This window comes from Chiloscyllium plagiosum, chromosome 8 (assembly GCF_004010195.1).
Source record: "Chiloscyllium plagiosum isolate BGI_BamShark_2017 chromosome 8, ASM401019v2, whole genome shotgun sequence".
Lineage (NCBI taxonomy): Eukaryota > Metazoa > Chordata > Chondrichthyes > Orectolobiformes > Hemiscylliidae > Chiloscyllium > Chiloscyllium plagiosum.
In genome coordinates, this window is record NC_057717.1 from 38070059 (window position 1) to 38082564 (window position 12506).

The window sequence follows — 12506 nt, forward strand, 5'->3', positions numbered from 1 at the left end:
CATCCTCCGCCCCACCATCCGGACATCCTACCCGACCACAGGAATCATTTTCAGTTTGTGCAAACCCTCCTCAGCTGTGTTAAAATCTCCAACCCAGCAACGTGGCATTCTCCATTGCCTTCCTAACTCCGTAGCCTCCAGAACCGAGAAGCCACCTTCTATCTGTAATCATCTTCAGTCACTACAACCTTCCATTTCTCTCTCAGCATGTACAATACTCTTCTCCCTGAAACACCCCCTGTCTGTGCCTCTCCGTCTGCCTGCCTCTCCCTACATCCATCCCTATCACTATCTAATCCAGCTCCCTCTATCTCTGTGAATTCCTCCAATCCCCAAACCCCTTTGTCCAATGAACATTCTTGCCCAGATGTAACTCTGTTTAACTCTAACATCCTCGAGCCCCTGTAAGCCTCCCTGTCTCTGTAACCTCTACCCATCCGTTCAATCCCCCCACTACTGAGGAATGACTCCCTGTATTCGCCATAAGGCAGATGGAATGACAGTGAACAGATATGATGGAACTATCATTCCAGAGATGTAGCTGAGAATGACCATCGCCGGGAAGGGAATATTGAAGGGTTGTGGGGTCAACGCAGGATAGACAACAAGCCAACAAGCTGTGAAGAAAGGCTGAGGTTAATGCATTAATGAGATAGTTGCGTGGACCTGAAGATCAAATTTTGGAGTCTTATTTGAGTGGAGCTGAGCATAAGCAAACAGCAGCAACCGTTAGCAGGAATTCTTTCATAGGCACCAGACAGTGATGGTAATGTCAATATGGTTACAGTCAGGAAACTGAATGTACTTGTAGCAAGGGCAAGTGTGTGACAATGCTCTCCATCCCAACTGGACAACTAATGAGTATCGACGCTGTAATGGATGGAATCCTGGATTGGATACGAGATGGTTTTCTTTAACTTCATATCAAGGAGTCATCAACAAAATTGTCCATTGCAGGTCAAATCCTGCGTAATAATAAATATCTAATAATCCCATCATAAAGGGGTTTTGTGAGCAGAGACCCGTAATGTTATAATGTAGATACAGTGTTTGAGATCAGACCATGAAAGGTAGGACCATTAGGTCCATTGAGTGTGTTCTGCCCTTCAATCAGCTCATGTCTGATCTGACTCTCTTCAACACTACTTTCCTGTCCATTCCACAAAACCCTTGTTTCCCTGATTCATTAAAATCCGACCATCTCTGCTGTAAATATTCTCAATAACGCAGCCTCGACAGCCCCCTGCAGTCAGGAATTCCTACAGAGTCACTACCCTTTGAATGAAGATATTCCTCCTCATCTCTATCCTCAATGGGTGAGCCCTTCCTGGGATTTTATACCCTCTGGTGACAGATTCCGACACCAATGCAACGAAAGGAAGTAACAAAGGTAATTGTTACAGATGACATGAAGATTGATGGAGTTAGGGTTAATGAGCAAGGTGATCCAAGGTTGCAGGAGGTTACAGATCAGTTGGAAATCTGTGCAGAGAAATGGCAATTTGACTTTAATCGGGACAAGTGTGAGATGATTTCAAAGTTAAAAAGAAAGTTAGGATACCGAGGGACATTGATATGCAGAAGCATCTTGGTGCAAGTCAGTAACTTCCTGAAAATGGCAACAGAAGTGGTTCAGAAGGGAAAGAAAACAAATAGAACACTGGCCTTCATCGGTCACAACGTTGGGTATAGTGGGTTGCATCTGATGTTGTAATTGAATAAAACGTTTGTTTGGCCACATTTGGAGTACTGTGTGCAGTTCTCATCTCCACACAATAGGAAGGATGCTTTGGAGAGGGTGAAAAAAAGGGGTTTAGCAGCACGTTGCCTGTGTTAGGCTTTTGAAGGGAGTGTTAGGTATAAGAGGAAATTAAACAAAGTTGGATTGTTTTGTGAGAGTATCAGAAGCTGACAGACGACCAGGTACAGGAAAATAAAATTATGACAGGGACAGATAATGTGGATAGTCAGAATCTCTTTTCCAATGTTTAAGTTTCAAATAGCAGAGCACAGAGATTTAAGGTGAGAAAGAGGAAGTTTAAACGAGATGTGTGAGGCACATTTTTTTAACATAGAGAGTGGACGTTACTGAGGGAGGTCGGAGACGCAGAAATATGAGCAAAGCATTGAAATGGCATCTGGACAGAAACATGAACATAGAGGGATATGGACCATGTGCAGGGAGATGGGACTAGTTTAGAATAGCATCATGGACAGCACAGCCATGGTGGCCGAAGCCACTGTGCTCTACCATTCTGTTTTCCAAGTTCCCAGCATCTAACCTGTAAAAGCCCCCCAGAATCCTGAAAGTTTCATTAAATTTCTCTCTTATGTTTTCTGAACGTCAATGGGTTCAACCTCAATCTTCTCCACCTCTTCTCAAGAGAACGTCCCTCCATTCTCAGGATCAGCCAAGTGACCCTTCTCTGGATTGCCTCCAATGTGACAATGTCATTCCTTAGGGCACTCAGACGGCTCATAATATTCTAGGTGTGGTCTGATTGTACCTTACCCTAGATCTCCCTCTTTTTAGACGCCATTCCCTTTGTAATAAATACCAGCATTTGATTTGCCTTCTCTATTACCTGTTGAACCTGTAAGCTACCTTTTTCATATCGATAAACAAGAACTCCCACAACCCTTTTGTTGCCAGTCTGAAACCAATTACTGTTAGCCTGACAGTATGGGTGGCACGGTGGTTAGCACTGCTGCCTCACAGCACCAGAGACCCGTGTTCAATTCCCACCTCAGGCGACTGACTGTGTGGAGTTTGCACATTCTCCCCGTGTCTGCGTGGGTTTCCTCCGGGTGTTCCGGTTTCCTTCCTTAATCCAAAAATGTGCAGGTCAGGTGAATTGGTCATGCTAAATTCCACCTAGTGTTAGGTTCAGGGTAAATGTACGAGAATGGGTCTGGGTGGGTTGTGCTTCGGCGTGTTGGTGTGGACTTGTTGGGCCGAAGGGCCTGTACAACACTGTAAGTAATCTAATCTAAGTCAGGAGCATGCTGAAATGTGTTAGAAAGGATGTGTCAATATGCAATAACTGGACCCTTAGAAACACATTTTATACAGAGAATTTGTTATTGAGCCTGTTGGATTTTATTTATTGGTGTGAATATAAATGGCAGAGTAGATTGTGTGGTGGTACGGAGGATATGGATTATTTGAATTTTCAGAAGCCTTTGAACAAGTTTCAAGAAGGGCTAAAGAGTTACTTGGTAGACAATAGGGCCCGTTAAAGATCAATGAAGTCACCCATGTGTGGAACCAGAGGAGATGGGTGAGATATTAGACAAAACAGTCTTGTCAGTATTTACTGTGGAGAAAGAGATTTAAGCTCAGGAACTTGGGGAAATAAATCGTGATGTCTTGGAAAGAATCCTCAACAGAGAAGAGAAAGTGCTGAAATCTTAAAACAAGTAAAGGTCGATCAATCCTCAGCAGCTCATTAGGTCAATCCTGGAACATTGTGGGAAGCTCGGGAAGAGATTGCAGTGTTCCTAACAGAAATATTTACATTACCAACAGAAACAATGAGATACTGGAAGACTGGAGGGCGACCAATGCTGTTCCATCACTTCAGGGCTGCAGAGATAAGCGAGGAAATTACAGCCCAGTGATAGCTAGGTTGTTGAAGGAGCTTCTGAGTGAAAGGAGCTACGTATATTCGGAATGGCAAGGGTTGAATACAGATAGTCAGCATGGCTTTGTGAGTGGATAACAGTGTTTCACAAATCAGATGAACTCTTCGAGGAGGTGGAGACAGTGAGGTCTACAGATGCTGGAGATCAGAGTTGAGAGGGTGTTGCTGGAAAAGCACAGCAGGTCAGGCAGCATCCGAGGAGCAGGAAAATCGACATTTCAGGCTGGAGCCCTTCATCAAAAATGAGGAGGTTGCCAAGAGAGAGATGAAGACAGAGCAGTCAATGATGTCCACATGGACTTCAGCAAAGCATTTGACAAGGTCCCAGGGGATGTAGAACATCTAGTCAAGAGGAAGAAGGAAGCTGACTTAAGGTTGAGAAAGCAAGAATCAAATAGAACTCTAGAGGGTTACATGAGGCAGCACGGTGTCTCAGTGGTTAACACTGTTGCCTCATAGCACCAGGGACCTGATTTTAATTCCAGCCCCCGGCGACTGTTTGTGGAGTTTGCATGTTCTCCCATCGTCTGCGTGTGTTTCCTCCTGGTGCTCCACTATCCACCGACGTCCCTAAGCTGTGCAGGTTCGGTAACTCAGCCGTGCTAAATTACCCATAGTGTTCAAGGATGTGTCGGTTTGGCATTACTGTCACGAAAAATTGAGAGTAATATGGTGGGGGAATGGGTCTGGATGGGATACTCTTTGGAGGGTTGGTATGGAGTTGTTTGGCCAAATCGCATGATTCCACACTGTAGGGATTCTCTGAAGGTACCAGGAAGGAACTGAAGAATGTACTTAGGGCACCTCGAAGGGGGCATGAGAAAGGTTTGTTGGGAAGGATGAAGGAAAACATTAAGGCATTCTCCACTTATGTGAGGAACAAGAGGATGGTCAGCGTGAGGTTAGGCCCGATCAGGGATAGTGGGGGGAACTTGCGTCTGGAGTTGGAGGAGATAGGGGAGACCCGTAATAAACACTATGCCTCAGTATTTACTACTAAGAGGAGCCTTGACATTTGTGAGGACAGCATGAAAAGGACTGATACATGTTTACAGGTTGATGTTAAGAAGGAGGATGTGCTTAGAATTTTGTAAAACATAAGAATAGATAAATCTGCTGCACCCGAAGGGATATGTCCAAAGTTACTACAGGAAGCGAGGGAAGAGATTGTTGGGCCTTTGGCGGTGACCTTTGCACCCTCACTGTCCACTGGAGTTGTACCAGATGATTGGAGGCAGGAAAATGTTATTCCCTTGTTCAGGAAAGTTAATAGGGATAATCTTGGGAATTACAGACCGTCAGTCTGATGTCTTTCGTGTGCAGATTATTGAGGAGGAATCTGAGAGACATGATTTATGATTCATACTTTGATTCGAGATAGTCAGCATGACTTTGTAAGGGGCAGGTCATATGTCACAAATCATATTCAATACTTCGAGAATGTGAATGTAGTGTACAAAATACCATGCAAGGACTGCACTAAACACGATATAGGACAAACAGGAAGACAGCTAACAATCCGCATACATGAACATCAACTAGCCACGAAACGACACGACCAGCTATCCTTCGTAGCCACACACGCAGACAACAAGCAACATGAATTCGATTGGGACAACACTACTATCATAGGGCAAGCCAGACAGAGAACAGCCAGGGAATTCCTAGAGGCATGGCATTCATCCACAAACTCCATCAACAAACACATCGACCTGGACCCAATATACCAACCACTACAGCGGACAGCTGAAACTGACAACCGGAAGCGGCAGGGACAGACCACTATAAACACCGGAGGAAACATCAAAGAAGCGCTTCGCAGGAGGCTCCCAAGCACTGATGATGTCGCCTGGCCAGGGGACGAAACGTTTGCAACAAAAACTGCAAGCTCGGCGAACAAAACCACGACAACGAGCACCCTAGCTACAAATCTTCGCACAAACTTTGTGACAAAACACGTTTATGGCTCATTCAGAAATTACGGAGGCATAGGACACAGGGAAACCTGTCTGTCTGGATACAGAATTCCTGGCTCACAAAAGACAGGGGGTGATGAAAGATGTGAAGCATTCAGCATGGAACTTTGTGACCAGTGGTGTTCTGCAGAGATCGGTTCCGGGAACTCTGCTGTTTGTGATTTTTATAAATGACTTGGATGTAGGTGCGGAAGAGTGGGTTAGTAAGTTTGCCAATGTCATGAAGACTGGTGGAGTGGTGGATAATATGCAGTTCGATTGTAAGTTGCAACGGGACATTGACAGGATGCAGAGCTGGGCTGAGAAGTGGCATATGGAGTTCAGTGTGGAAAAATGTGAAGTGATTCTTTTAGGAAGTTCGAACTTGATTTTAGGTTACAGGGTTAAAGGCGGGAGCTTTGGTAATGTCGAGGAACAGAGGTATCTTGGTTTCCATGTCCATAGACCCCACAAAGTTGCCACCCAAGCTGATAGGGTTGTTTAGAAGGAATATGTTGTGTTGACTTTCATCAGCTGAAGGATTGAGTCTTAAAGCGGTGAGGCTATGCTGCAGCTCTATAGAACCCTGGTTAGACCCCAGTTGGAATATTGTGTTCAGTTCAGGTTCCCTCATTACAGGAAGGACGTGAAAGCTTTAGGGAGGGTAAAGAGGAGATTTACCAGGATGCTGCCTGTACTGGAGGAAATGTCTTCCGAAGAAAGGTTAAGGGATCTAAGGCTGTTCTCATTGGTGTGAAGAAGGGTGGGGGGCAACTTGATTGAGATGAACAAGATGGTGTGAGGCATAGACAGTAAATAGTGCGAGACTTCTTTTTCGCATTGCATAACTGGCTATTATGAGGTGGCATAATTTTAAGGTGATTGGAGGATAGTTAAGGGGAGATGTCAGAGGTAGGTCTTTTTACACAGAGTGGCAGTTGGGTGGAATGCACTGCCAGCTGTGATAGTAAAATTAGATACATTAGTTACATTTAATAGACTCTTGGATAGGCACATGAATGATCATAGAATGAAGGGGGTGTAGTTCGTTTGATCTTACAGTCGGATAAAAAGTTGGCATGACATCATGGCCGAAGGGTCTTGTGCTGTACTGTTCTGTGTTCTACCTTCCATATAGTGAACTGAGTAATAAGCTCAGATCAATGCAAATGGATATGGCACTCAGGAGGAGCTCGCCCATTGGATACAAAATTGGCTTGATGGTAGGAGACAGAGGGTGATGGGAGACGTGTTGTTTTTCTGACTGGAGGCATATGACCAGCGGTGTAGTGGGTCCCCTGTTGTTTGTCATTTGGATAAATGGTTTGGATGGGAATATAGTGGACAGTGAAGAAGGTTATCTGTGATACAACAGGATGAACAGTACTGCTGGGATAGTGGGCTAACGAATAGCAGATGGAGTTTAATTAGATAAATGTGAAGTGTTCCATTTTGGTGAAACAAACCAGGGTGGGACTTGCACAGATAATGTTCAGGCCCTGGGTGGTGTTGTCAGTCAGTGACCCAGGGATGCAGGTACACAGTTCTTTGAAAGTAGTGTCACAGGTAGACAGGCTGGTGAAGGAAGCATTTGGGATGCTTACTTTCATTGGGCAGAGCATTGAGAGTTGGAGTTGGGATGTCATGTTGTGGCTGTATAATACATTGGTGAGGCCACCATAACAGCATTGTTGATCAGTCGGATGAACTTATCAGGTTCACTTACATCCATTAGGGAAGGACATCTGACTTTCTAACCTCGTCTGGCCTCCATGTGGTTCCAGACCAACAACAATATGGCTGACTCTGAACTATCCTCTGGATGATTATCAGTGGCGGCAAAGAATGCCGGTCGAGGTAGTGATACCCACATCCCATGAATGAATAAATAAAAATACATATGTCCCTCCCTACCTCTATTAACATCTCCAGCTGCAGCAATTCGTCCTGGTTTTGTAACACTGTTCAGGCCCTGGCCACGCTCTGTAATACTCTCACCATTTCCAGCACCTTCACATCTCGCTGTTCCTATCATGACATTAAACCCTGACAATGATTCCCCTTCCCACTGTCCTCCTCCTGCTTGCAGACCCTTTGCAATCCTTTTAAAACTTACTGCTATAGCACTCTCACTTCTTCAGGATTTTTAGAACTTTCGGTGATCTTCAAAGCCTGACAATCTAATTTGATCCATTTTGTCCTGAGTGAGGGCCGGGTGGGGATTTCTTGCTGAGGTTTTGTCTGTTTCAATGGAATGTCCTTTTGTTGCGTGTTTTACACTGTTCCTTCAAACGTTTTCCACTGTTCATTTACAGACACATATTTCAGTTTGTTTCGTCTGTTTACCTTGGTCAGTTCTCCTTTCAAACTCATGTAATCAGCGAGTTTTGTTTCCAATTGTACCTTGTCCTTTCTGTGATTCACTTGAAAACTTTATATTTCTTTAAACTGCACTTTATCACAATCTCCCAGAGGATCTCTCCAGGTGACATTACTCATTCACTAAGTTTCATTGCACAATGGTCAATCTGAGATAGTTACATCCCTAGCGAGTTGCACAATGAGGTATACAAAGAAACACAAATAAAACATTCTCCGAACTCCTCTTCCAATATCACTCTTGTCAGTGTGACTGTCCCATTTTATGCAAATATTGAAATATCCCAAAATTACCATAATGCCTTTTTAAAAAATTCCAATGAATTCCTGCTTAATGCAGTGATGAGCAATAAAATGTTGTTAGGTGGCCAAAAATTGTTCTGCTGCTTGTGTCCTTGGCAAGTAGTAGCCAGAATTTACATTCAGACTGACTCTACTTCATGATCTGAGACCAAATTCCCTTCTCTGTGATACCTCTGTAATCCATTGTTGTTAGCGTTGTCCATTTTGCCTGAATTTCCACAAGGTTGTGATCCATTGAATATTTATGTTCCACCTTTTGTTCGCCGTGTAACCACCTCAACCTGGTGCCTAAATCTGTTTCATCTGTGTCACAAATCCGTCTCCCTTATTGCATAGAATTTGTCCATTCCAAAAAAAAACCATGATTTATTTTTTTCCCACAATCTCCCTCACAAACATATTCACTGATGTACAGTTTTATTTAAACTCTGTCCCTTCCTGTTCCTTTCTGCTTGTCTTCTGTCACATTTCCATGCTGTTCCAATGCTTCACCTTTTCTCTTTGGATTTGGAAAGCTCCTTTCACCTGAACTCTGTCCCTGCATCCTCTCAGTCAGTTTAAATCCCTGTCCATAAACTTACTGACATGATTGGCCGGGACACTGGTCCCAGCACGGTTCCAGTGGGACCCAATGCAATGGGATTGTTTTTATTCACTCGGGGGATGTGGGTGTCTCTAGATGACCAGCCTTTCTTGCCCAGCTCTAGCTGCCCTTGAGCTGAGTAACTTGCTCGGCCATTTCAGAGGGTAATTGAGAGGCAAACACTTTGTTGTGGGTATGTCGTGCAGACCACATGAAGATGGGCAGATGTCCTTCTCTGAAGGACCAGTGTCTTTTGATGAGCAAAGATTATTTTGGACAAAAGCAACGGCTTCATACTTATTAATGAATTGTTAATTGCAAGTTTGTTTTTAATTATTGATTTAAAATTACACTATTTCTGATGGTGGGATTCAAACCTGTCTCCCCTGAACATTAGCTGAGGTTTTGGATACAAGCTCTCGCAATAATACCACTCGTCCATCATCTCACCTGCTCACTGGTTGCTCATTCCTGACCAGTTATACCAGTGCATAATGAAGCAAAACCCGTTCTTCCGACACAATTGTTTGATACTGACATCTACCAGCAGTCTGGTGATATCGCTCAGTCTCTCTTCATGTGGTATCCCTCAATGTGTGGGTCTAATTGCAGTCTCTGTCAGTGTGTCTCACTCTTGCAGCTACTCCAGATCCTGGGCCAACAGAATTGTCCACTCCAGAGAGACGCAGAAGCACAGGCCAGGGATGGAGCCTGGGATTTTCCAGATCTCTGTGTGACTTAGTCACACATTCTCCATGTGTACCCTTCAGTGCATCTATCTAATTTTCCATTCTGTCTATTTGTCTACCTCCTGTAGGTACTCAGGAAGTTCCTGACTCATTAGGCTTTGCAGCTGCTGTGTGTCCCAATCATCACCTCATTGAAGATATTTGGTCAGCTAGAGAGGCAAACGGAAGGGAGATCTGGTGCTTTCAATAAATCCTGCACTGAGGTAAGATCACTCACAGTGCACAGAGCAGAGAGCTATGAGAGGGCTCCAAACATGGGTTAACAAGACATGATTGAGATACAGTGCTGGAGGGGAACACATTTTGACACACCCCAGGCTAAATCCCCACCCCTACTGTCAGTTCTATTGTTCTAAGACTCACTACTCTGCAACACTGTATCTGTGGCATGTCTTGTGCACCAGTTCTTCAATAATTTGTAACTCCTGTAACAGTTCCTGTCTATGTAACCTCCTCCCTTTCCGATAGCCCCTCCACATATTTGAAATGCACTGCATTCCAGACTACCATCCCTATCCCTGTAATTTGCTTCAGTGCCTACAACATGCCTTATCTCGGTCGTCTCCTCCTCCATTAACTGGAGACAGAGCCCATCAGCACGGAAACAGTTCCTTCGATCCAACTAGTCCGTGCTGACCAGAGTACCTGAACGAGTTGTGTTTCCCTGCACTTGACCCATATCCCTTCAAACCTTCTCCTCTCCATGTACCTGCCCAATTGTCTTTTACATTTTGTTATTGTACTTTTCTCGACTACTTCCCCGGAAGCTCATTCCATGCCTGCACCATTCTCGGTGTGAAAAATGTTCTCCTCTGATCCCATCGACGTCTTTCCTCTCCCATCTCATATTTATGCCTTCTAGAACACAGAACATGACGGTGCAGTACTGGCCTTTCGGCTCTCGATGTTGCGCTGATCTGTGGAACAAATCTGAAGCCCAAGTAGCTAACACTGGTCCATTCTTGTCCATATGCCTATCCAATGACCATTTAAATACCCTTAGAGTTGGTGAGTCCACTACTGTTGTAGGCAATGCATTCCATGTCCCGACTATTCTGAGTAAAGAACCTACCTCTGGCAGCATCTGTCCCATATCTATTTATTAATAATAGTATCTAATTTAAAGCTGACTACCGTCGCGCTCGGCATCGCCATCCGAGGGAAAAGGCTCTCACTGTCCAATCCATCTAACTCTCTGATTATCTTATATTTCTCAATTAATTGGCCTCAAACGTCTTCTCGCGAACAGAAACAGATTCAAGTCCCTCAGCCTTCCTCATAAGACCTTCACTCAAGACTCGGTAAAATCTTAGTAAGTCTCCTCTGAACCCTATCCAAATCTTTCACATCCTTCCTGTAATGCGGTGACCTGGACCATAGTCAACACACCTTATGCGGGCGCACCAGTGTTTTGTACAACTGCAGCATTATCTCATGGTTCTGAATCTCAATCCCAATAAAAGCTCACATGCTGAATGCCTTGTTAACAACTCTATTAACCTGTGTGGCAACTTTCAATGATACATGTACATGAACACAGTGATCTCTCTGTTCAGCTGCACTACTAAGATCTGCTTTACCGACATCCACCTGTTTGGTCACCTTTTCAAATACGTCAATAAGGTTTGTGAGGCGTGACATACCCTTCACAAAACCGTGCTGACTATGCCTCATCAACGTGTTCATCTCCATATAATTATAAATGCGAGTTTCTTTTACAAGCCTTTCCAACACTTTACCCAGAATCGAAGTATCGCTCACAGGTCTATAATTACCCAGGGTTGTCTCTACTTCCCTTCTTGGACAAGGGACAACATTTGCTGACCTCCAGCTTTCTGGCACTATTCCTGTAGACAATTATGTCATAAAGATCAAAGCCAAAGGCTCGGCAATCTCCTTCCTGGCTGACCAGAGAACCAAGGATAATTCCGATCCAGCGCAGGGGAATTACCTATTTTTACACTTTCCAGAATTGCTAACACCTTCTCCTTCTGCAGTTCAATCCCATCCAGTTATGGACTCCACTCCCCTGGGGTAAAGACGTTGGTTAATCAACTTACCTGTACCCTTCATGGTTTTCTAATCCTTTATAAGTTCACCCCTCAGCCACCTACGCCCAGTGGAAATGCGAAAGCCAATGATACAAATATCCCTGCTCGGGACCCTGCCAGAACTTTGCTACAATGTTCTGGGATACACTTGTTCAGGATCTAGGGCTTTCTCTACATTTGTGTTCTAAGACCTCCAGCACCATCTCTTACGTAATGGGGACTCTTTACAAGCCATCACTGTTTCTTCCTTTTGTTTCCTAATTTTTGTCCACAGTACGTTCTGACATGAAATGCTCATTTAGCCTCTCACCCATCTCCTGTGGTTCTACACTTGGATGGCCACACTGATCATTGAGGGGCCCTAGTGTCTCTCCAGTTGCTTTTTTGTACGTGTGTGCCGAGAAAACACTTTGCATTCTCCTTTACCTTATCTGCCAAAACTATCTCATCCTCCCCCCACCCCCACCCCCATGTTGCTTTCCAACTTATCCAGCCTCTCCGTTTCTTTCAAACCCTCCAGTATCAGTAACATCTTGGTCAATCCTTGCACCATTTACAGTTTCAGGAAATGATTCCGAAATCAGGATGGTCAGAATTCTACGCAGCGTTCCAAAACTGTGCTGACTATCCGTAATTGATCCTTGCCTTTGGAAATGCAAAAAAAACTGCTGTCCTGTGGAATCGCTTCCAACAACGTATGCACCACTGACATCAAGCTAATTGGTGGGGGTTGATGTCCTAGGCTTTGCCTCGGAGCCTTTCCTAAACACTGGCACTACATTAGCCATCCTCCAGGCTCCCTGGAAACACTGATACATCTGGCTATCAGTGTTAGAAAAATC